The 26,974-nt window shown below is 37.8% G+C and overlaps 1 protein-coding gene across 8 annotated transcripts in view; it reads right to left on the bottom strand.

Moving 5' to 3' along the window:
- The window catches only part of LOC115216354, a 396,571-nt gene that overhangs the window by 36,852 nt on the left and 332,745 nt on the right, over positions 1-26,974 (bottom strand). The gene's annotated exons all lie outside the window — the stretch shown is intronic.

The raw sequence follows: 26,974 nt of genomic DNA, 5'->3' as shown, positions 1-26,974 counted from the left end.
TTTTGGTGTTGATAAAGTACCAGTGAAACACCTCAGTCAATGTAATCGACTAGTCCCCCTCCCCCAAATTTCAGGCCTTGTGCCTATTGCCAAAAGGATTATTATTATTATTATTATTATTTTATTTCAAAGATTTAACAGACACAACAAAACACCACCAGCCCACTGCCAAAGCAGATGGCATCTGGTGTCTCATATACAATATGATAAAACAAGCAATAGAAGCACTGGAGGAGGTGGTGGTGGTGGTGGTAGCATTGGCTAAGCCTTTCAATGGGGGCTTATATTTTTTTTAATATTTTTTTTTTCGTTAAATCTTTGAAGAGTGACATGATGGAACACAGAAGAAAGGCTCCTGGCTGTGGATGTGAGATAGGGGTGGGCGGTGAAATGATATTATTCCTACAAATAAGGTCAGCCTGGGAGCCAGGACTAAAGTAAAAAAAAAAAAAAAAAAAAAAAAAAAAAATAAATAAATAAATAAAGACAAGACAAAGCTGCTCAATCAGATATATTGCAGCAGGCAGGAAGATCAAGACCAGAAATTTAAAAAGGTACAAATTGAAGGTTATATATCAAAGCCTTGTAAATTTACTAAGATATATATATATATGTATATATATAATATATATATATATATATATATATATATATAGTTATCCGTAATAATGAAGGGTGAAATTAATTAATTTGGAATAATTATCAATTAATTATTCCAAATTAATTAATTTCACCCTATATATATATATATATATATATACACACACATACATACTTACATGCATATATGTGTGTGTGTGTGTGTGTGTATGTATATATTTAGGTGCAGGCATGGCTGTATGGAAAGAAGCTTGCTTCCCAACTACATGGTTTCGGGTTCAGTACCACTGCATGGCATCTCATGGAGGTGTCTTCTACTATAGCCTTGGGTAAACCTAATTCACCAGTGCTGGTGTGTTTACATTCCCAGAACTTAGTGGTTTAGCAAAAGACACTGATAGAATAAGTAGTAGGCTTGAAAAAATAAATTCTGAAGTCAATTTTTTTGAGTAAAACTCTTTGAGGCAGTGCTCCAGCAAGGCCAGTCAGATGACTGAAACAATATAGGCAAAGTCGACCTCGGCGGAATTTGAACTCAGAACGTAACGGCAGATGAAATACCGCTAAACATTTCGCCTGTTTCTGTCTCACTAAAGTCTTTCATCATCCAACACAAGATCACTTCCTCCAATACCCCCACCCCTCTCAAAGGATCTTTGTCTTGTAAGTTATTTGATGGCCCTGCAGGTGTTGGTACCAGTGGTTGACATTTGGAAGGGTACCCAGCTGTAAAAAACCATAACAAAACTAACCTTGCCTGTGCTTGTGCCCATTAAAAGCACTGTCCACTCTGCCTAGTGGTTGGTGTTAGGAAGAGTATCTAGTTATAAAAACCCTGCCAAAACAGACAGAGAAGCCTGGTGCAGGCTCCTGCCTGACCAGCTCCTGCCAAACCATCCAACTCATGCCAGCATAGAAGGCAGATGTTAAACAGTGATGATGATGACATGCTGTTGAAATGGGACTGTCTCATATATCTATCCATGCATCTTTTATGCCATCCACATATGGTATTCTACCATTTCTACCAAGACATCCAGCCAATCATTCCATTATAAGCTGGATGGAACCCAATGGTAAATACAAGTTGTTGTTTTTGTTGCTGTAGTTTGTATTTTTTCTTGCAATCAACTTTTGGTAAATTTTGTAAATTTTAAGGTGGTGAGCTGGCAGAAATGCTTAGCGGTATTTCGTCTGTCTTTATGTTCTGAGTTCAAATTCTGTCAAGGTCAACTTTGACTTTCATCCTGTCAGGGTCGACAAATTAAGTACCAGTTGCATACTGGGGTCGATCTAATCAACTGGCCCCCTCCCCCCAAAATCTGGGGCCTCGTGCCTAGAGTAAAAAAGTATATTTTGTCAATTTTTAGACCAACAGGTGAACTGATTGGCAAAACTGATAAAGTGGTGTTAGCATCCTTGTACTATTTTGCCAAGTATCTCTAGGATCTGAGTTCAAATATCACCAAGGTCAATTCCTTTTTTTTTTTTTTTTAATCTTTTTGGTGCTGATAAATCATGTATCAGTAATACACTTGGGCTGATTATAATCCTAGGAAATTCCTGGTCTTCTATTTTTGTTAGGGATCAATACTTTGTAAATTTTAAAATAACAATAGAATAAGTTAGATAAACTGATGAAAACAAAAAATCTTTTAGTGCTTGTGGACACGTGTGTGCATGCGAGTGTGATGGAAATATATGTTTGATGTGCTTGCTATCTGTGAATAACTCATGAAAATTGTTCGAAAACAATTATTTGAAAAACAGTTATTCGAAATAAATATCATTTGTGTACTTGATTTTTAATTTTATCATTTTTGTTTAAATAAAATTAAAAAATTTAGAATAATTAACATCTTGTATAATTGTCCTTTTGAATAATTTTTCTTCATACACTTCTCCATTCGAATGTTTTTTGAAGAATTGTTTTCAAACAATTGTTTTCGAACAATGTTCACATAATCTCTGTGAATCTTCTCAATCTTGTGTTCTTGTTCTAAGTTGTCTTTCATTCCTGTAGGGTTGACCCAGTTAAGGGGTTCTTTTGTTTTTTTTTTGGTTTTATGGTTTTGTTGTTTGTATTATAACATACATTGGTACTGTTTGATTGTCCTTCATTGGGATTCTAACTGTGGCCTAGTGGTTAGGGTGTTACACTCACAACTGCGGGTTCAATTCCAAGACTGAGCAGCACATTGAGTTCTTGGGAAAAACACCTCAGTTCATGTTGCTCAGTCCACTCAGCTGTAAATGGGTTAACTTTCCAATCAGAAGGAATGTTAGCCTGCTCACCTAGCCAGGAGGATGACATCATTTAACATGTAAAACAATACAAAGCATATTGTGACCAGCGATGTATAACAGTATCTAATAATTTTATTATTCACATGAATATTTATTTAAAGGGTTTCTAGTTTAAGAAGGAGTCTCAAATTTTTTCAGCTCTCCTATTTAGGAGACATGGGTGTAGCTAAGGGTGGGGTGTGAAAGAGGGTGGCAATGAGGTTTGAGACATTAATACTCAATAGGAAGAGGTAGAGGGTAGGTGAATGGTTGGGGAATAAAGCGTATGTAGTTTTGGGGAAGAAGGATTAACAAAACTAAGTAGCATGGGGGTGGGGGTCACAACTGAGGTGGATGCAACAAGTGGGTTTAGATGGTTTCCTTGTATAGGGTGTAGGGTAGGTTCAGTCAGAGCACAAGAATGATAGAAGAGGGGGTGACGGGGGGGGAGAGATGGAGGGAGAGGGGAAAGAGGAAAGGAAAGGGGAGAGGATAGAGGAAAAGGGAGAGGGAAGAGGAAAGGGGAGACAGGAAGAGGGGAAAGAAGGAGAAAGCAAAGGGAGGGGAGGTGTGAATAAAGTAGTTGGAAGGAAGGAGGTGAAATGAGGAAGAGAGAGAGAGAAATCACAATTTGTTAATGAACCAGATGTTAGACAAAGTACCATTAAATGTTTTAATGTCTGATGATGGCAAGAGGCCAGGAATGTGGAGTTATCAGGCTAATTAATTCAGTGTTCTTAGCCCAGTTTGCCCACAGTGATAACAAAACCTCTCCAGAGTTTTCACTTTGTCCAGTAATATATACAAGAGGGAATTCAACTGACAATATTCTCTTTCTCTCTCCTCTACAAATATTGGTCTTAGACTTCATCTAAAGATGTCCCAAACCTTTTAAGCATTTCTGCTTTTTTACTCTTTTACTTGTTTCAGTCATTTGACTGTGGCCATGCTGGAGCACCGCCTTTTTGTTTTTAGTCGAGCAAATCGACCCCCAAGACTTATTCTTTGTAAGCCTAGTACTTATTCTATCGGTCTCTTTTGCCGAACCGCTAAGTTACGGGAATGTAACACACCAGCATCGGTTGTCAAGCGATGTTGGGGGGACAAATACAGACACATATATATATGACGGGCTTCTTTCAGTTTCCGTCTACCAAATCCACTCACAAGGCTTTGGTCGGCCCGAGGCTATAGTAGAAGACACTTGCCCAAGCTGCTACGCAGTGGGACTGAACCCGGAACCATGTGGTAGGTAAGCAAGCTACTTACCACACAGCCACTCCTATGCCTTTCTGTACCAATAATGAATAAAATTGTAATCTGGGGAAAATATTTCTTTTATTTTTTTTATTTTCTACTGGTTTTAGTCCGTGGACTGTGCCCATGCTGGGCACTGCCTTCAAGGGTTCAGTTGGATAAATTGACCCCGGTGTAGTTTTGTCTTCTTTTACTTTTCAAGTTTGCTATTTATTCTATCAATCTCTTTTACCAGACTGCTAAGTCACCACCACCACTAGTTGTAGTAGTTCTTTTATGTTACCAAATTTTTGAGATTCATTTGTATCTTTGTCCTGGCAATAACAAATTATTACAAATTCCTTTTCAAGCCTCCTCCTTCCTTTGATGGCAACTATGATAAAAACAGAATTTCTTTTTAAAAATCCATCTCTAGATTATGAAGATGGTAAGTGCAAATGTGTGACGTGTCAATAACCGCAATTAACATTTGCAAAAGGATTATCTTCACTAAAACTTAACCTTATTACTGATTAATTTATCAAAGATTTCAACAACTTCTGCCTAAATTGTTTCTCTAAAACTACCTCACGTCAATAACATCATTGTCATCAACATCATTATCATCATCATCATCATTATGGCAGTGAGCTGACGGAATCATTAGCAGATTGGACAAAATGCCAAGTGTTATTTCTTTGGATTCTTTGTGTTGAGTTCAAATGACGCTGAGGTAAACTCTGCCTTTCATCCTTTGGGAGTTGACCAAATAAAGTATTAGGGTCAATGTAATCAACTTGCCCCTCCCCTAAAAATTACTGACCTTGTGCCAAAATTATTATTATTAAGGTGCGAGCTAGCAGAATCGCTAGCACGCTGGGTGAAATGCTTAGCGGTATTTTGTCTGTCGCTACGTTCAAATTCCACAGAAGTCAACTTTGTCTTTCATCCTTTCAGGGTCGATAAATTAAGTACCAGTTGAGTACTGGGGGTTGAAGTAATCGACTATCCCCCTCCCCCAAATTTCAGGCCTTGTGCCTATAGTAGGAAGGATTATTATTATTAAGGCAGAATGCTTAGTGACATTTCGTCCATCTTAATGTTATGAATTCAAATCCCGTCCAAGTCGATACCAGTTGAGTACTGGGGTCGATACCCCAGTATTTTAAGGTGGCGAACTAGCAAAATTGTTAGTATGCTGGGCAAGATGCTTAGCAACATTTTGCATGTCATTACATTCTGAGTTCAAATTCAGTTGAGATCATCTTTATCTTTCATACTTTTGGGGTCAATAAAATAAGTACGGGTCGTGTACCGGGGGGGGGGGGGGGAAATAAAAATGAGTAGCCCAAGTAAATTTGTTTCAAAAACCAGTTTAATAATAACAAAGTTATTTTATCAAATTCATCATTATTTTCAAAATTAATTTAAATGCAGGAGTGGCTGTGTGGTAAGTAGCTTGCTTACTAATCACATAGTTCCAGGTTCAGTCCTACTCTGTGGCACCTTGGGCAAGTGTCTTCTACTATAGCCTCGGGCTGACCAAAGCCTTGTGAGTGGATTTGGTAGGTGGAAACTGAAAGAAGCCTGTCGTATATGTGTATATATATATATGTATGTGTGTGTGTGTGTATATGTTTGTCCGCCCAACACTGCTTGACAACTGATGCTGGTGTGTTTACGTACCTGTAACTTAGCGGTTTGGCAAAAAGAGACCGATAGAATAAGTACTAGGCTTACAAAGAATAAGTCCTGGGGTCAATTTGCTCGACTAAAGGTGGTGCTCCAGCTTGGCCACAGTCAAATGACCAAAACAAGTAAAAGAGAAAGAAGGCAGTATATTCTTTTCTACTCTAGGCACAAGGCCCGAAACTTTCGGGGAGGGGGCCAGTACTTAATTTATCAACCCTGAAAGGATGAAAGACAAAGTCGACCTCGGTGGAATTTGAACTCAGAACATAAAGACAGATGAAATACTGCTAAGCATTTCGCCTGATGTGCTAACATTTCTGCCAGACGAAGGCAGTATATTTCAACAAAAATATGGCAACAAATGTGTTAAGTATCACATGAAAATACTGACAATAAGAGAGAGAAGAAAAGATTGAAATCTCAATAGCCTTGGACATGTAATCTAACAAATTAGCAGAACAATTAAACAGAGATAAATGACTTAAAATTCAAACACTGGATCATTAAACTGCTGATTATTTTATTGATTAGGTTTGTATTTGTTTTGATGAAGACTAGAATTGATAACAGTCTTCTCAATGACAAAATGCAGATCTCAGAAATTGCAGATATGTATTCTTTCTTTTATTCTTTTAATTTGCCTCAGTCATTTGACTGTGGCCATGCTGGAGCACTGCCTTTAGTCGAGCAAATCGACCCCAGGACTTATTCTTTGTAAGCCTAGTACTTATTCTATCGGTCTCTCTTGCCGAACCGCTAGGTGATGGGGACGTAAACACACCAGCATCGGTTGTCAAGCGCTGTTGGGGGGACAAACACAGACACACAAACATATACATACACACATATTTATATATATATATATATATATATATATACACGATGAGCTTCTTTCAGTTTCTGTCAACCAAATCCGCTCATAAGGCTTTGGTCGACCCGAGGCTATAGTAGAAGACACTTGCCTGAGGTGCCACGCAGTGGGACCGAACCCGGAACCATGTGGTTGGTAAGCTAGCTACTGACCACACAGCCACTCCTGCACCTATATATTATAATTTTAACAATTGTCAATTTATGATTAGTAACAGTGTTTCAAAAATTGAAAGACTTAATTGGTAATTATTTTGAAAGAAAGGAAAAAAGAAACTATTTTCTATAAGAAGAGGTCATTAAAAAGAAAAAAAACATATGAAAAAACCTTGCATGGTAAACACCTTTAGGCATGGCTGTGTGCTGAATGAGCTTGCTTTGCAAGCATCTGATTGCAGGTTCAGTCCCACTGTGCAGCACCTTGGGCAAGTTTCTTCTACCAATTACCCAGGACTGACCAATGCCTTGTGAGTGAACTCAGTAGACAGAAACTGTGTGGTAGACCATTGTGTATGTGTATATACATGCCACCAGCAACAGCTACGATTACAATTCCATGACTAACATGGCACCTGTGAAATTGTAGTCGTGACCATTGTTGGTATCATGTAAACGGCACCCGTGCCAGTGGAATGTAGAATGGCACCCATTACATTCTTGGAGTGGTTGGCGTTATGAAGGTCATCAAGCCATAGAAACCAGGACAAATCAGACTGGAATCTGGTGCAGCTTTCCGGCTTAACAGTTTCAGTCAAACGGTTTAACCCATGCCAGCATGGAAAGCAGATGTTAAATGATGATGATGATCATGATCATTTAACGTCTGCTTTTCATGCTAGCATGGGTTGGATGATTTGACTGAGGACTGCCAAACCAGATAGCAGCACCAGGCTCCAATCTGATCTGGCAGAGTTTCTACAGCTGGATGCCCTTCCTAACGCCAACCACTCCGAGAGTGTAGTGGGTGCTTTTACATGCTACGGGCACAAGGGCTAGTCAGGCAGTATTGGCAACAGCCACACTCAAATGGTGTTTTTTACATGCCACCTGCACTGGCAATGACCTCGCTTGAATGCTTTTTCACATGCCACCAGCACAAGTGTCAGTAAGGCAATGCTGGTAACGATCATGCTCGACTGGTGCTTTTTATGTGCCACCGGCACGGAAGCCAGTTTGCTGATCTGGCAACAGTCATTCTTGGATGGTGCTCTTAGCGCTCCACTAGCACGGATGCCAGTCATCAAATTTGATTACGATTTCACTTGTCTCAACAGGTCTTCATAAGTGGGCTGGTTTCACCCCTGGCATAGGCGACGAGGTTATGGTCTTACTTGGCTTGCCGGGTCTTCTCAAGCACAGCATGATATATGGATATATACATACACACGCACGTGTGTGTGAGTTTTACCACCACCACTCCACTTGATAACTACTGTTGGTTTGTCTACATCCCCCACAACTTAGCAGTTTGTTAAAAAAAAAAAAAATGATAAAATAAGTAACGGACTTAAAAAAAAAGTACTAAGGTCGATTAATTCAACTAAAACCCTTCAATGCAGTGCCCCTGCATGGCCACAGTCTTAAAATTAACACTGTAATGCAGCAATAAGTCTATTCAAAGAAAAGTTGAAGTTAGTCGCTACTCAGATTTTTTTTAGTTCCCAATCCATTTTTTAATTCATTTCGTCATCAGACCATGTTTTATTACAGTTATCCGAAAGCTTAGATAAAACACTGGTTTCAAATTTTAGCATAAGACCTGCAAGTTCAAAGGAGAGGGTAAGTCAATTACATCAACCCCAGTTCTTAAAAAGTGCTTATTTTATTGACCCTGAAAAGATTAAGATGAAAGATTAAGCTGACCTCGGTAGAATTTGAACTAAGAACATAAAGACAGACTGGTGCAGTAACGATTCTGCCAGGTCACCGCTCTTAGCTTGGATAAGATATTGATTTCCAGAGGTATAAGGTCACACACTTTGGGAGACAATGTGCTCAAATAAATGGATTCTTTTATTCGACTGATTATTTATTTTACTGAAAATAAATTGACAGAATCAGCAAAACATCAGACATAATGCCTGCAGTACCATATTTCATAGCAAATAAGGAACACTTTTTTCCAAACAAATGTCTAAAATAAATAAACACCTTGCTTCCTCTATCTTTTACCTTTTGTTTCAGTCACTTGACTGTGGCCATGCTGGGGCACCACCTAGAAGAATTTGGTCAAACAATTCAACACTTGAATTTACCACCCCCCTTTCGTTTTTTCTTTTTTAAAGCTTGGTATTTACTGCATCAGTCGCTTTTGCTGAACCGCTAAGCTACAGTAGTGTAAACACACCAGCACTGGTTGTCCAGTGTTGATGGGGGACAAACACAGACACAAAATCACACACATACACAATATATATAAATCAGGCGCAGGAGTGGCTGTGTGGTAAGTAGCTTGCTTACCAGCCACATGGTTCCGGGTTTAGTCCCACTGCGTGGCATGTTGGGCAAGTGTCTTCTACTATAGCCTCGGGCCGACCAAAGCCTTATGAGTGGATTTGGTAGACGGAAACTGAAAGAAGCCTGTCGTATATATATGTGTGTGTGTGTGTGTGTATGTTTGTGCATCTGTGTTTGTCCCCCTAGCATTGCTTGACAACCGATGCTGGTGTGTTTACATCGCTGTCACTTAGCGGTTCGGCAAAAGAGATCGATAGAATAAGTACTGGGCTTACAAAGAATAAGTCCTCGAGTCGATTTGCTCGACTAAAGGCGGTGCTCCAGCATGGCAGCAGTCAAATGACTGAAACAAGTAAAAGAGTATATATATATATATCTATACACATACACACACACACACACACACACACACTGCAATTTTGTTCAGCTTGATGTATCTTTTTCTGAAGCACAACATAATGCCAAAGGTCTTGGTCATTGCCTCCATGCAACCACTTTGCAAATTCTGTTAATCTGCCTTGACAAAATATCGGTAAAAGCTCTATAACAAACTAATTTTTCTATTTAACCCTTTAGCACTGAGGTTGCTCTATCAAATGTAATGCTTATTTATTCATGCTGCTTTGAATTAATCATGCATTATCACTGTAGCTTTGAAATTTCAATGATCTGGTTATATATATCTTTAGAATGATATTTTAAGGTAGGAGTTAGGGGCTGGGGCTAGCCAGCTGAAACATAAAAACAAATAGAATATCTGGGACCAGATAAAGACAGTTTGAACTTTTAGAATTCAGATTACTCTGTCAAAGGCAATAGACAGAATGGAAAGGATTAGAGTGGAAAGAGAGAAAGAAAGAATTATTCTGATTAATTTTGAGTTTGGATCAAGGATACTGCTGAATCTAACAATAAAATAACATACTAACACACACACACACACACACAGTTATGATGATGATATCAGAGATGGTGCCAACAGTAAAGATGATGGTGGTAATATTTCAAATGTCAATATAGTTTCGATACACTCAGACACAGATGTGGTTGTGTAAGAAGTTTGCTTTCCAACCACATGGTCTTGGGTTCAACCCTACTGTGAAGCACCTTGTGAGTGGATTTGGTAGAAATAAACTGAAGATAGACCTATCCTGTGTAGTAGGAACATATGTAAGTGTGTGTAAGTATATGTGTTTGTGTGTGTGTTCATTTGTGTGTACCCTTACCCGGACATCGTGTGATGATTGTAAATAAGCCTCATCATCATACAAGCGAGGTTTGTCTTCAGTCTTCAGTGAGAAACGCATCTGGCCATGGGGGAAATATTACCTTGCTTGGGAATAGGTGAGAGTTGGCAACAAGAAGGACATCAACCCAAGGAAAATCTGCCTCAATAAATTCCGTCCAACCCATGAAAAACATGCAAAAGTGGACCCCAAGGGTGTGATCAAGACCACTACTGGTACCACCACAATAGTTTTAAACTGGGTGAGTGTGAAGAGAGAAAAATGATGAAGTCTTACAATAAATGTAATAATTGACAAAGGAATGGATATTTTTCAAACTTGGTGAATAAGGCTACATACAACCATCTCTTTGTCACAGGACCAGTTTAAGATCCATAGAGACCAAACAGTAAGATGGAAAATAATTCTTTCTTTTTTGTTTTTGTATACTTTCACTTTCTATTTGGAAAGGTTTTTCCTACTTTTTTTAACTGCAAAGTCATAAATCAGATCCTCACTATGACACCATGAGCACTTCAAAAATCTACTTCTGACTGTATAAACCAATTTGATTATTATTTTAGCAAGTTTAAAGTGATTTTTTTTGTGCTGTAGACCATTTACCATTTCTGTGGTGCCTCTCTTTACTTGATGCCCTAAGCACATGCTTATTTTGCTTAATGGTTAACCCAGTGTTGCTTTGTCATCACCAAGACTATGCTAGATGGCCAAGCCAACTGACAGTGGTCAGCAACTTGCCACAGAAGCTTAACCCATTAGTGCCTAAATTTTTTTTATCTGATTTATTACCAAAAATCTCTTTCTATACAACTTTATCTGATACTAAATATATAAAAGAATTTTTATTACAATATTTGAAAGACACTTCAGTCATGATGACTAACCAAAGATATTTCAGAGCTCGCAGAAAAGTTAGCATGCTGGGCGAAATGCTTAGCGGTATTTCAACTGTCTTTACGTTCTGGGTTCAAATTCCACCGAGGTTGTCTTTGCTTTTCATCCTTTCAGGGTCAATAAATTAAGTACCAGTTACGCACTGGGGTCGATGTAATCGACTTAATCCCTTTGTCTGTCCTTGTTTGTCCCCTCTATGTTTAGCCCCTTGTGGGCAATAAAGAAATAAGAAAAATACAGGTGTTGCAGAAATATGATGGATTATCCTTCTGGTCCTAAAAAAAGGACCATGGGTGCTAATGGCCAGGTCACTCAGGCTTCAACAAACCAATTAATTTCAAAATATCAATTTATATTTTATTTACTTAATTTTTTTTTAAAGCATTAGTGCTTGGCATGGGTTTTATAACAACAAATGGATTATAGACAAATATTGTCCAGATGATCTGATAATATTTCCTGCAATAAAGTGTCAGTTTATTACAGGAAACATCACCAGGTAATCAGGTACATATTCCAAACAGGTTGCTGAGGCAATGAAGAATATATATTCTGTTACTGAACATAAAGTAAAATGCCTGCTGTGTGACTGAATTCTTGACCTATGAACAGGTAGTTTGGTATCTTATCAACATGGTTAATCTTTCATCTAATTGAATGGCCCCATACTGTGAGTAGCAGCAGTATTTGTAAAACTGAGTTTCATAAACCTATACTTCTCAGTTGGGACTGCTCCTCTTGTAGTTTTTAGAAACATATTAAAAATGATGTTCTTTTCTACTCTAGGCACAAGGCCCGAATTTTTTTGGGAGGGGGGCAGTTGATTAGATGGACCCCACTACGCAACTGGTACTTAATTTATTGACCCTGAAAGGATGAAAGGCAAAGTTGACCTCAGCGGAATACACATACATACATATTCTTTTCTACTCTAGACACAAGGCCTGAAATATTTGGGGAGGGGGCCAGTCGATTAGATTGACTCCAGTATGCAACTGGTACTTAATTCATTGACCCCAGAAAGGATGAAAGGCAAAGTCAACCTCAGTGGAATCTGAACTCAGAACATAAAGACAGACGAATATTAAAACAAATGATATTAATACTGTTCCTGCATCTCATCATACCAGCAGCACAACCACAACCATTAGAGAGAGTAGACTAAAACAAAAATTAATTGTAAAAATGTAGGACCAGGCATGGTTGTATGTTTAATAAGCTTGCTTTGCAACCATGTGGTTTTGGGTTCAGTCCCACCGTGCAGTACTTTGAGCAAGCATCTTTTACTATGACTCAAGGGTCGAATCAATGTTTTTTTTCCCACCTTGGGCAAGTGTCTTCTACTGTAGAACCAGGCCAACTATAAAGCCTCATGAGTGAATTTGAGAGACAGAATCTGGAAGAAGTATATCATGTATATATACACTCACACACACACATGTGTGTGTGTTTGTTTATTTGTGGGTGTGTGCATTTTTGTCTTGAGATTGCAGGATAGTTGAGTGACATTGTCATACAAGCTGTGTTATTCATTTTCAATATTCTGAGGAAACATGTCTGGTCATAGGGAAAATAGTACTTAGCTTGGAAAGAGGTGATGGTTGGCAAGAGGAAGAGCATTCAGCCCTAGGAAAAATCTGTCTCAATAAGCTCTGTTCAGCCCATGTAAGCATGGGAAAAAGGACACTGAAACAAGGATATATATATATATATATGGCGAGCTGGAAGAATTATTAGCACGCCGGGCGAAATGCTTGGCAGTATTTCATCTGCCGTTACATCCTGAGTTCAAATTCTGCCGATGTCGACTTTGCTTTTCATCCTTTCGGGGGTCGGTTAAATAAGTACCAGTTACGCACTGGCGTTGATGTAATCGACTTAATCCCTTTGACTGTACTTGTTTGTCCCCTCTATGTTTAGCCCCTTGTGGGCAATAAAGAAATAAATATATACAAGGTACAGGCATGGCTGTGTGGTAAGAAGCTTGCTTCCCAATCACATGGCTCTGGGTTCAGTCTCACTGCATGGCAACTTGGGAAAGTGTCTTCTACTATAGTCTTGGGCTGACCAAACCTTGTGAGTGGATTTGATAGATGGAAACTGAACGAAACCCATTACATATATGTGTGTGTGTATGTCTTTGTGTCTGTGATTGTCCCCTCATCATCACTTGACAACCGATGTTGGTGTGTTTACATCCCAGTAACTTAGCAGTTCGGCAAAAGAGACCAATAGAATAAGTACTAGGGATTGATTTCTTTGACTAAAAAAAAAAAACCCTTAAAGGCAGTGCTCCTGCATGGCCACATTCAAATGACTGAAACAAGTAAAAGAATAAAAGGGTATAATATATACATAGTTAGAAAGAGAATTTGGGAAATCTGGGTGAATACCTCAGTCAGGACTCTTGCAAAATCCCTAGTAACAAGAATTATAGAAAAGGACAAAAAAGAAAAAAAAAACCATCCAGTAAACCCTATATTAACTGCTTTGTTAATAATGATAATGAGAAAACCTGTCAGGTTTATTATTAATATTGCATGGATTTACATTTTTAAAAGTTCATATTGGTATATACAGTATAAGATTCAATATGTTGATTGTTATAACAACTCTGCCAGTTTATAGAATCAAAACATTTCATTTCCTGTTGTCCCAGTCAACTCAGCAGGCAAAAAAGAGCATTCCTGCTATGGATCAGCACCCTGTCCAGTGGGGAATATGTATATATGACTCATAAACCAAGGAACTGGCCCTATGAGTCTGAACTTGTAGTGAAGTAAATGAGGACCAAATTTCTTACACACATAACCTTATATGTATATAATATATACACACGTACATGCACACACACACACACACACATATATATATATACATACACACACACACACACACACACACGCATGCATATATATTCTTTTATTCTTTTACTTGCTTCAGTCATTTGACTGTGGCCATGCTGGAGCACCGCCTTCAGTCAAACAAATTGACCCCCAGGACTTATTCTTTGTAAGCCTAGTACTTATTTTATCAGTCTCGTTTACCAAACCACTAAGTCATGGGGATGTCAATCAATGGCCGGGAACAAACACAGACATTATATATATATATATATATATATATATATATATGACAGACTTCTTTCCATTTCTGTCTACCAAATCCACTCCTAAGTCTTTGGTCGGGCTGAGGCTATGGTAGAAGACACTTGCACAAGGTGCCACACAGTGGGACTGCACCCAGAACCATGTGGTTGGTAAACAAGCTACTTACCACATACCCATGCCTGCATCTTACAAAAAAAAAAAAGAAAAAGGGTCATATTGAAAAACGTACTCCTAGATGTGGTTTAAAAGGAACAATGATCCTGAGTGAAAAACCTCTCGGTTTATTTCCTCGTGTTCCTTTCTGTTGAAGAATATAGGCTCAAAATGCAAAAGACTTTCTCACTTTCCTGAGTATCAAACTAATACACCTGTCTTCATCTGTTTTTCTGTAAATTTCAATTATAAATACACACACACACACACACACAATGGTCTTCCTTCAGTTTCTGTCAACCAAATCCATTCACAAAGCTTTGGTCAGCGCAAGGCTCAAGTAGAAGACACTTGCCCAAGATGCTACTCAGTGGGATTGAACCCAGAACCATGTGGCTGGGAATCAAACCTCTTACCACACAACTACACCTGTCCCTATATATAAATAATGAATACATATTTAATATATAAATAGTACTTATGTATGGTGGAGGCGCAATGGCCCAGTGGTAAGGGCAGTGGACTCGCGATCGTAGGATCACAGTTTCGATTCCCAGACCGAGTATTGTGCATGTTTATTGAGCAAAACACCTAAAGCTCCACGAGGCTCCTCAGGGGGTGGTGGTGAACCCTGCTGTACTCTTTCACCACAACGTTCTCTCATTCTTTCTTCCTGTTTCTGTTGTACCAGTATTTCAAAGAGCCAGCTTTGTCACACTCTGTGTCACACTGAATCTCCTCGCGAACTACGTTAAGGGTACACGTGTCTGTGGAGTGCTCGGCCACTTGCATGTTAATAAATGAGGTGCGATGTCACTGGTGCCAAGCTGTATCAGCCCTCACCTTTCCCTTGGATAACATCGGTGACGTGGAGAGGGGAGGCTGGTATGTGTGGGCGACTGCTGGTCTTCCATAAACAATCTTGCCCAGACCTGTGCCATAGAGGGTAACTTTCTATGTGCAATCCCGTAGTCACTCATGACCAAAGGGGGTCATAAAATAACAACTTAAGTATGGTGAATGCCTCATTTAGTCTTATCCTTGTACATTCTGTGTTCAAATCAGTCAAATATTGACTTTGATGAACTTGATAATCTATCACTCAGGATCAATTAAATGAAGCCCAGTAATATACTGATGTTAATTCAATTAACTACACATGATTTCCTCCACAAAACTGAGAGCCACCTATCCACCTAATGAAAATTAGAAAAAATCTGTTAGCCATATCAAACTGTATTGATTAGCTGTCTCACTTCCAGCTTAAGATAATTCAGAAAATTACAACAGAATCATTTTCTGGAACTTTTAAATTCTATCATGAATTGTTTTTAAAAGAAGAAAGAAACAAGAAAAACAAAAACAAAAACCTACAACAATCAATAGAGACAAAAGGAAAAAAAAAATGCACCAAGTGATATGGGCCTCTGAGAGAAAAAGTAGTTTTGCTTTCAAATTATTAATGGTTTGGCTGGAATTGTGTTAGTGGTCAATCAATCTAGTGGTCAAATCCATTTCCTTCTTCCTGATGGGAAGTGATTAATTGAAAAAACTGCAGAACTGCAGACATTTAGAAAATATTATAGGTTCCCCCCGCCTTGCTTTTATTTCTTTCTTTCTTTGGCTTACCCACATTTCACTGGTGCGACATTGTTTTGAGCAGAGAGGAAGCACCAAGATTTATACTGACAGCAGTGTTCAACTAAAAATGGTGAGGAGGATAATAACCAATATTATATATACATACATACATACATAGAAGTGTGTGTATGTGTAATGTTTAGAGTTATTATTATTGATCGTCTTTGTATTTGGCAAAAGCTTCGAAAGAGAAACAATAGCAGCACCAGTGACGTTTGTGGAACACCAGACAAAACTTCAATTATCTACAGAGTTATAGATTTTGGCAAGAACCCTAAACATTTTGCACACAAGGATTTCGCTGAGCTTCAGTTCCCCCACCTTCTCTCTCTCCCCCCTCCCTCCCAAACTCACTGTAAAAGGTGAAAGACAGAAAGCTGAAATATATAAATAAATATGGAATCTTCACATTTTCAATGTGGAAAAAAAAAAAAAAGTGCACTTCCAAACTTTTAATCAGAATAAAGATCAAAACAGCAATATCCTCATACTGGTACATACATTATCCAATACTGCATGATTTGAGAACAGACTTATTTCTTTATTGCCTACAAGGAGCTAAACATAGAGGGGAAAAACAAGGACAGACAAATGGATTAAGTCGATTACATCGACCCCAGTGCGTAACTGGTACTTAATTTATCAACCCCAAAAGGATGAAAGGTAAAGTCGACATTGGCGGAATTTGAACTCAAAATGTAAAGGCAGATGAAATACCGATAAACATTTCACCCAGCGTGCTAACGTTTCTGCCAGCTCGCCGCCCTTTTTTTCTTTTTTCATACTCGATGGAATTCTGTAGAGTTTCCTATTTCTTTATTGCCCACAAGGGGCCAAACAAGGACAGACAAAGGGATTAAGTCGATTACATTGACCCCAGTGCATAACTGGTACTTAATTTATCAACCCCGAAAGGATGAAAGGCAAAGTCGACCACGGCAGAATTTGAACTCAGAACATAACAGCAGACAAAATGCTGCTAAGCATTTCACCCGGCTTATTTGATAAGAGACATGTGAATCCCCTACACCAGTGTTTTTCAAACTGTGGTTCCTGACCCTTCAGTGGGTCATAAGATAAGCAAAATGGGTTACAACAAAAAAGAAAAGAAAAAAAAATGCAAGTGAATGCAAAGTGCAGAATATAAACCAGTGTTTTTCAAACTGTGGGTCATGACAAAAAAGTTTGAAAAACGCTAGTCTATCCCCATCATAGATACTGGTTATGGTAGAAGCCCCGAGGTGCTGTGTATTGGGATTGAACCCAGGATTGTGTGTTTACAGAATGACCTTCTTAATCATACAGCCACTTCTGTGTCTAGATTCGATTCACCAGGATAAGAGAGAAATTGCTTCTGCATCACTGCACGTCGTTTGCTATGACAACAGATTATGCCAATAGGAAAGCATAGGTGCATGTATGTGCAAGTGCACACGTGTGCATCTAAGTGTAACAGGGGTGAAGGGGGAAGGGGTAGGTGGAGAGAAGAACAAAGAAAGGAAAGGGAGAGAGAAAGAAAGAGACAAATAGAAACACAAAGGGGGAGAGAAAGAGAGAGAGAAATATATGGCAGTCATAGGAAGAAAGGGCTTGAGACAGGAGGACAAATTGATTGAAAGACACATACTCTCTTTTACTTGTTTCAGTCATTTGACTGTGACCATGCTGGAGCACCGCCAGTAGTCGAGCAAATCGACTCTAGGACTTATTCTTTGTAAGCCTAGTACTTATTCTATTGGTCTCTTTTGCCAAACAGCTAAGTTACGGGGACACAAACACACCAGTATCGGTTGTCAAGCGATGTTGGGGGACAAACACACACACACATATATATATATATATATATATATGACGTGCTGCTTTCAGTTTCTGCCTACCAAGTCCACTCATAAGGCTTTGGTCAGCCCGAGGCTATAGTAGAAGACACTTGGCCAAGGTGCCACACAGTGGGAATGAACCTGGAACCATGTGGTTGGTAAGCAAGCTACTTACCACGCAGCCACTCCTACGACTGTTTATATTTCTCACATTTTTGCCCTCCAATTTCTTTAATAAATAAAAAGAATCGGCTAACGATAATAGGAAAATACCAGAATTTTTATTGAAGTAATTAAAAACACCTTTACCGCTTGTTCCTTAATCCTAACAGCTTAATTATTGTCGTTTAGCCCCAGGTGAACCCCTGAATAAGGCCTATGATAAAATACATTCTAACCATGACTAGAGATAATTTTTTTCTGCCATAGCATATCTTGGATTATATTATCCAATGTCCTTTTCTTCCTTTTTTTTTTTAAAGATAGAGGTATGGGGTTTATCTAGCAAGGTGTGATTTGAAGGAGACATGACTGATATGTTTACAGACAAAACCCTACCAACAAGTTTCCTTATATTCTGCATAATACCTTATCTCACATAACTATTTATTTAACTCATAAGACTCCACAATCAATGCTCACAACATGGCAACTTTTTACAAGGTGGCTTGGACCTCTCAAGAGATAACAGCCAAATCCTTCTTCAAATAACACGTTACTGTCTTAAAAAAAAGGGAAGGACACATTGGATGAGATAGAACAAGATAATAAAGGTGGTGAGCTGGCAGAAACGTTAGCACGCCAGGCAAAATGCTTAGCGGTATTTCATCTGTCTTTACGTTCTGAGTTCAAATTCCGCCGAGGTCAACTTTGCCTTTCATCCTTTCGGAGTTGATAAATTAAGTACCAGTTACGCACTTGTGTCGATGTAATCGACTTAATCCGTTTGTCTGTTCTTGTTTGCCCCCTCTATGTTTAGCCCCTTGTGGGCAATAAAGAAAAAAGATAATAAATAAATAAAAAATAAACGGGATGTTCACAGCTGGAGTGCCTTTGATAATAGGGAGACTGAATCTGAATTAACTAGGGCTAAACAATACCAACAACAGAAAGATCAACACCTAAGGATAAGGCTCAACCTTTTAGAATTTAATCCGGCCATACCTGACCCTAACATTCCACTTGTTTTATGTTCAAACTGTGCAGATCCAACCTCTCGCACCTAACCTACAATGTCATTATAAAAATAAACAATTGCATCATCAAAATCTTGAAGCTACAAGATAATGCAATATTAATTCAAAACAATATGAATTAAAAAGCATTACATTTGACAGAATATTCCAAATGCTAAAAGGTTAAAGTTATTTTATAAGAATCGATGGGCTGTCATAATTTGGCAAGAACAAACGATGATGATGATGATGATGATGATGATGATATTACATACTCTATTTCTGCCCCTTGAAATCCTCTGAATTTCTTTCATTAGCCACAGGGACATCACAAAAAGGGCTATAAATTTAAAAACCATGCTGATTTTATACTGGTAAATTATTATAATATTTTTCCTCTGCTTTCCCGAGCAAGTCTTATAAAATTGTTACACTTGTCTTCCAAAGATGACCGTGCATCTTGCAAAAATACAAACCTTCACATGTTAAGCATGGAATGGGCTTATATACCTACTCCAAATTCATTCAATCTCCATGATCTCTTTCAGACCTATAGGCATTTGCCAAAAAACGGCAAAATCTCCTTCAAATTATAATGATAACTACAAGACCCCCTGCATGAAGGCAGACCATACTATTGAAGCAAGCTTATAGAGGCAAAAGAAACAGTGTATGCTCATAGACTTTGCAAATACCAGAGATAATAATAGAATGGATATCAAAAAAATTTAAGAGAACTGAGAAATGTTGGGACATAGCTAGATAAATGAAGAGACTGTGAAAGATAACAACTATGTTCCTTGGTAATTGGTGCACTTGGCACAAAACCCAAACTGATACTTAACAGACGAAGGATATTGGAATTGAGACTCACATTGTCAACCTGCAGAAAAGCGCAATTCTGTATTCTGCAAGAATAATAAAATTCTTGAGATTTGGAGAGACTTGTTGTTACCAAGCCTCAAGACAACATCCCTGCTAATTAATATAGCACATAATAGTTTAAATAATAATAATAATTGAAATTCCTATTGTTTACCTGCAGCAAAGTGCAATCTTGTAATTCTGTGGGAATCCTAAGAAAGACACTTGAGGTTTGAGGAGACATGTAGTCACCAAACCTCAAGACAACATCTCTGCTAATTAATATAGCACATAATAGATTTGATAATAAAGGCACAGGACTTATATTGGTTTCAAATTTTAGCACAAGGCCAGCAGGTTTTGGTGGGTACTTAACTGGTACATATTTTATCGACCCCAAAAGGATGAAAGCTAAAATCAACCTCAACAGAATTTGATCTCAGAACGTAAAAACAGACAAAATGCCACAAACCATTTGACCCAGCATGCTAACAGTTCTGCTAGTTTGCCACCAGGAATTTATAATGGGCCATAACTTCAGGGTGAAAAAGGACATCATAAATTCTATTTCATATTTAATGAAATTAAAATTCATGGAAAATAGAATTTATGTTTTTAAGTAAAAAATTTTTTTTTTTTTTTCTTAATTTCATGACCAAAGTTAGGAGTATTAAAAATAAATCAATGGAATTAATTAAGCTTTATGAAAACGTATTTTGTAGGATTGCTTGAAACCATAAAAAAATGTGAGTAACAATATAAGCATTTTTTTTCATTAGTAAGGTAAATAACAGATAATCTTATTAGAGTCAACATAATATTGACTGGAAAATTATGCGTAAGTGTGTATGTGTGTGCATGTGTATATATATACACACACACACACAATATTAATACATATATCCCACATATAGATACAACACACACACGCACATATATATACAAAAGGGTGTGTGTATATGTACATATACCTACATAAACACACACATACATACACACAGAGTCTTAACCACATACTTCCCCCATCCCCAAATCAATGTTAGAAATGTAAGTGTGCATACACATTATGTGGTTGTGTTTGTGTTTTGTGCAAATCAACTCAAATAAACGTGCAGGCAAAGCATACGCAAATGATTAAATAAGGTTTTGCTTTGCAATCGTGAGATCCTAAATCTGATCCACTGCATGGTACTTTAAACAAATGCGGCGTGCTGGCAGAAACGTTAACACGCCGGGCGAAATGCGTAGCCGTATTTCGTCTGCCGTTACGTTCTGGGTTCAAATTCTGCCGAGCTCGACTTTGCCTTTCATCCTTTCGGGGTCGATTAAATAAGTACCAGTAACGTACTGGGGTCGATATAATCGACTTAATCTGTTTGTCCTCTCTGTGTTTAGCCCCTTGTGGGTAGTAAAGAAATAAGTACTTTAACCCTTTAGTGTTTAAACCGGCCATATCTGGCCCAAATATTCTACATGTTTTATAATCAAACTGGGAATATCTAACCCCTCAAACCTAACCTACATTGACATTCTAAAAATAAACAATCACATCCTTGAAACCTCAAAGCTATAAGGTAATGCATGATTAATTCAAAAGAATTTGAGTGAAAAAATATTACATTTAATAGAGAAATTTGAACACTAAAGGGTTAAACAAATGTCTTCTATTATATTGTTGTATTTCAGGATGGTCATTTAAAAATGGGGGGGGCTAGGTGTGGCTGTGTGGTAAGTAGCTTTCTTCCCAACCGCATGATCCTGGGTTTAGTCCTACTGCATGGCACTTTAGACAAGTGACTTCTACTATAAGCCTTGGGCTGACCAAATTCTTGAGTGGATTTCGTAGATGGAAACTGAAAGAAGCCTGTTGTATATATATATATACTATCAATAATAATAAAGGGTAAAATTAATTAATCAATTTATAATTAATAATCTCATCAAGTAGCCCGGTATGTTAAAAGAACCATTATTGGTAAACTTATACAAAAATTATTATAATCATAAACATGATTATAATTAGGGCTTAGCAAAATTGCTTCACCACATACCGAGATATGTCTGGGAGATATCTTATGGTAGTAGAATAGTATTTAACTGCTATTTCTAAATTTTGGTATGTGCTGAAGCAATTTTGCTAAGCCCTATTATAATTATGATTATAAAATTTTTGTATATATATGTGTGTGTGTGTCTGTGCTTGTCCCTCCATCAGCGCTTGACAGCCGATGTTGGTGTGTTTACATCCACGTAACTTCACAGTTCAGCAAAAGATACTGATAGAATAAGTACTAGGCTTACAAAGAATGAGTTTTGGGGTCGACTTGTTTAACTGAAGTTCTTAGTTTCACTCATGTCAATTCTTTCTTCTATTCTTTTACTTGTTTCAGTCATTCGACAGTGGCCATGCTGGAGTACTGCCTTTAGTCAAACAAATCAACCCCAGGACTTATTCTTTGTAAGCCTAGTATTTATTCTATCGGTCTCTTTTGCAGAACCGCAAGTTATGGGGACGTAAACACACCAGCATCAGTTGTCAAGCGATGTTGGGGAAAAAACACACACACAGACATACATAAATATATATATATGATGGGCTTCTTTCAGTTTTCATCTACCAAATCTATTCACAAGGCTTTGGTCAGCCCGAGGCTATAGTAGAAGACACTTGTCCAAGCTGACACGCAGTGGGACTGAGACTGGAACCATGTGGTTGGTTAGCAAGCTACTTACCACACAGCTACTCCTGCACCTATATGTGCAATGCCTCTGTTCAGGTATATGCATGTACGTACGTAAGTATGTGTGGGTGTGTGTGTGTGTGTATATATATATATATATACATACACACACATGTATGCACAAATACACACACACACACATATATATATATATTATATATATATATATATATATATTATATATATGAAAGAGAAGGAAAACAGACAGAAACAATTAACTTGAGAAATATCGTAGTGTGATAACAGATAGTGGTTTGATATATATTCAGTTAACTACAATTTAAATAGGCTAAGAAAGCGGATGATCTCAGAATTAATCCTACCAGCATTAATCCATTAAACTGTACATAGTAAGTATGAAAGTTGGCTGGTAATACAAAGAGAGAAAAAGGAAAATAATATAGGAGCAAAAACAGATTTTTTTTTTGTTAAGAATAAAATAAAATAAAATAGAAGAAAACTAATAAAAAAAACATGGGTGCTGGCATGGTTGTGAGGCTAAGAAGATTGCTTGGCAACTGAATGATTCCAAGTCTTGTCATGCTGTGCAACATTTTGGGCAAGGTACCCCCTACAATAAGCCTTGGGTCAACAAATGGCTTCTTAGTAGACGGGAAGAGAACAGAAGCAAAGTCACATGTGTATGCATTTGTGGCTGTATAGTTAAAAAAGTTCACTTCCCATCCACAGGGTTGTAGGTTCAGTTCAGTCCCACTGCACAGCACCTTGAACAAGTGCCTTCTAATAAAGTGCTCCACAACCTTTTTTCCACTTGCGGTACACTTCTATCCTATCCTTTTCGAAATTCAGCGGCAGACCCCAACTAAAATATACTAGAAGTATAGGGAGAAGAATTATATTCGGTTTCACTGCGGCACTCCTAGCATCATCTCATGATGGCACACCTGACTGCAGAGCACTGTTCTAGTATAGCCCTGGGCCAACCAATGCTTTATGAGTGGATTTCATAGGTAAAACTGAAAGAAGATCATTGTAAATGCATGTGTGTGCATGTGAACATGGTGATATAGTTAAAAAAGTTCACTTCCCATCCACAGGGTTGTAGGTTCAGTTCAGTCCCACTGCACAGCACCTTGAACAAGTGCCTTCTAATAAAGTGCTCCACAACCTTTTTTCCACTTGCGGTACACTTCTATCCTTTTCGAAATTCAGCGGCAGACCCAAACTAAAAATATAACTAGAAGTATAGGGAGAAGAATTATATTCGGTTTACACTGCGGCACTCCTAGCATCATCTCATGATGGCACACTGACTGCAGAGCACTGTTCTAGTATAGCCCTGGGCCAACCAATGCTTTATGAGTGGATTTCATAGGTAGAAACTGAAAGAAGATCATTGTAAATGCATGTGTGTGCATGTGAACATGGTGATATAGTTAAAAAGTTTGCTTCCCATTCACAAGGTTTTAGGTTCAGTCCCACTGCACAGTACTTTAGGTAAGTGAGTTTTATTATAACCCTGAGCCAACTAAAACCATATGTGTTAATTTTGTAGATGGAAGCTGAATAAAGTTGATTAAACACGTGTGTATGTGTGTGTGTTTACATCTCCTTGTCACAACATTGCGTAATAGTTGTCAATAAATGTCATTGTCATACACAAAGCAATCTTCCATGAAAACTTGTCCACCTATAGGCGTAGAGTGGCTGTGTGGTAAGTAGCTTGCTTACAAACCACATGGTTCCAGGTTCAGTCCCACTGCATGGCACCTTGGGCAAGTGTCTTCTACTATAGCCTCAGGCCGACCAAAACCTTATGAGTGGATTTGGTAGACGGAAACTGAAAGAAGCCCATCGTATATATATATATATATGTGTGTGTGTGTGTGTATGTTTGTATGCCTGTTTGTCCCCACAACATTGTCTGACAACTGATGCTGGTGTGTTTGTGTACCCGTAACTTAGCGGTTGGGCAAAAGAGACTGATAGAATAAGTACTAGACTTACAAAGAATAAGTCCTGGAGTCGATTTGCTCGACTAAAGGCAGTGCTCCACCATGGCCACAGTCAAATAACTGAAACAAGTAAAAAAGTATCGTACTGCTTATGTTTGAAGGATGAGCAAATGTTCAACCTTGCTTCGAAACAAGTGAGTGTTGGCAATTGACAACAAGAGATCAAGCCACAGAAAAACAAATTTGCAACAATGAATCTTGTCCAACCCATGCGAGCATGAAAAAAATGGACGTTAAAACAATGGTAATGAAATAAGGTGCAGGCATGGTTGTGTGGTTCAAAAGCTCATTCCTCAACTGTGTGGTTTTGAGTTCAACTCCACTGCACTGTACTTGAGTAAAGTGTATTTTACCATAGCCCTATGTTGACCAGAGACTTGTGAATAGATTTGGTGATTGGAAACTGGAAGAAGCCTGCTGTAATATATACATATGTGTGAAAGAGAGAGAGAAAGACCACATTTATGTTAAATCTGTCTAAAACCCGCTGGCTGTTCGATGCTGTGTTCTTTTTTATCCTCAAAATATTCTACAAATCTAAATTAAAAAAAAAAAAAAAAAACATCGTTAAAATTATGGTCCCCCTGGTGTCCACACGCATGTGGGCGGCCGAACCCGACCCTCAAGATCATCATTGAGGAAGAAGACATTGAACTACATGGCAGCATCTTAATGAACATGATGTAAGACCACGACACACGGAGGAACCTCATGGTGTCACCAAATGATGTTGGATGATTTTTTTTTTTATTAATCAAATACAGGTGTAGATATGATCAGATTAATCAACTGAAAGTTATAAAGCATTGCTCCATCATGGGCATAGTTCAATGAATGTAAGCAGTAAAAGAATAAAAGAATATCTTTAAAAAAAAAAATAAAAATCAAGTACGAAGATTATTTTGAAATCCATGTGGTCGGTTGCCTTGTTGGACGGCTGGCAGTTTGATTGATTGATCGCTTGGTTGGTTGGTCGACTGGTTATTAATTCAGTAAGTATTTAAGATTTCGTTTTCGCAAGGTGAGAGCTATGCGCACCACAATGTAAGTGAGAGAAAGAGAGGGGAGAGAGAATTAATAAATAAATAAAAAACAAAACCACCTTGGTTAAACAATGCAAGATGGATAAGCTAAGGAAAACACGTCTTTGGCAGGACAGAAAATATATTATGCATATCTATCTATCTATATATATATATATATATATATAAGGAAAGAGAAAGTCCAACTCATACCAGCATAAGAAATGGGACGCTAAATGACGATGATGTTTATATATATATATATATATATATATATATATATACACACACACACACACACACACAGGGTGTCCCAGATGTTGCGCACCACCCTGGTTTTTTTCTTTTTTTTTTTTTTTTTTTAGAAGAATACACTCTTATTGATTTCAAAAACACTTTATTGAAATTAATCGTGACAAATGCTCAAATTGAGCACCCTCTACAATAAAACACGCAGAAAGAAAAAAGAACAATAAAATGCTTTAATTATTTTAAATAAAAAGTTCAGCAAAATTTAGATTCAGATGAATATGGTACTTAAGTCAAAGGCACCAGAATTTTGTATGGTATTATCCATATAAATCCACGGAGTTATTTTATATATATATATATATATATATATATATACACGCACACAGAAACACACTATATATATAATGAATGGGAAATCAATAAATAAAACGATATATAAGCAAAATATAAAAAAACAACCTGCGTGAGTGTGTGTGTGTATACACAGTAAAAGATAGAAAACTTAGGAATGAAAATAATAGGGTTTTTTTTTTTTGATCTTGTAAATAATAATTTAGATTACGATGATAACATTTGAGATAATCATTGTCGTAAATTAGTATATATATTTTTTTAAAAAAAGAGAGAAAAGAAAAGAAAGAACTTGGCAACAAGAAGTGACAAAGAAGGAGGCGAAGAGGTGAAGGGGAGGAGAAGAAAAGGGAAATATTTGTAGGAAAAAGGTTCAATTTAGTCACATGGGACGTTAATGACTGAAAGAAGAGATTGACCACAACCTCAGTGCTAGAACAACAAAACAAGGAAATTAAATACACACGCGCGACTGCTATTTCTAGCAGCTCGAACGTTCATGTAGAGACTTTCCAGATCACTTTTATATGTGTATGTATTAATATAAGTATCGTGTGTGTATGTAAGAGAGGTCGGGGATAAGTAAAAGT

The sequence above is a fragment of the Octopus sinensis genome, linkage group LG10 (genome assembly GCF_006345805.1).
Source record: "Octopus sinensis linkage group LG10, ASM634580v1, whole genome shotgun sequence".
Classification (NCBI taxonomy): domain Eukaryota; kingdom Metazoa; phylum Mollusca; class Cephalopoda; order Octopoda; family Octopodidae; genus Octopus; species Octopus sinensis.
Note: the sequence above shows the minus strand (reverse complement) of the source record. Positions and strands in the feature narration are given on the sequence as shown.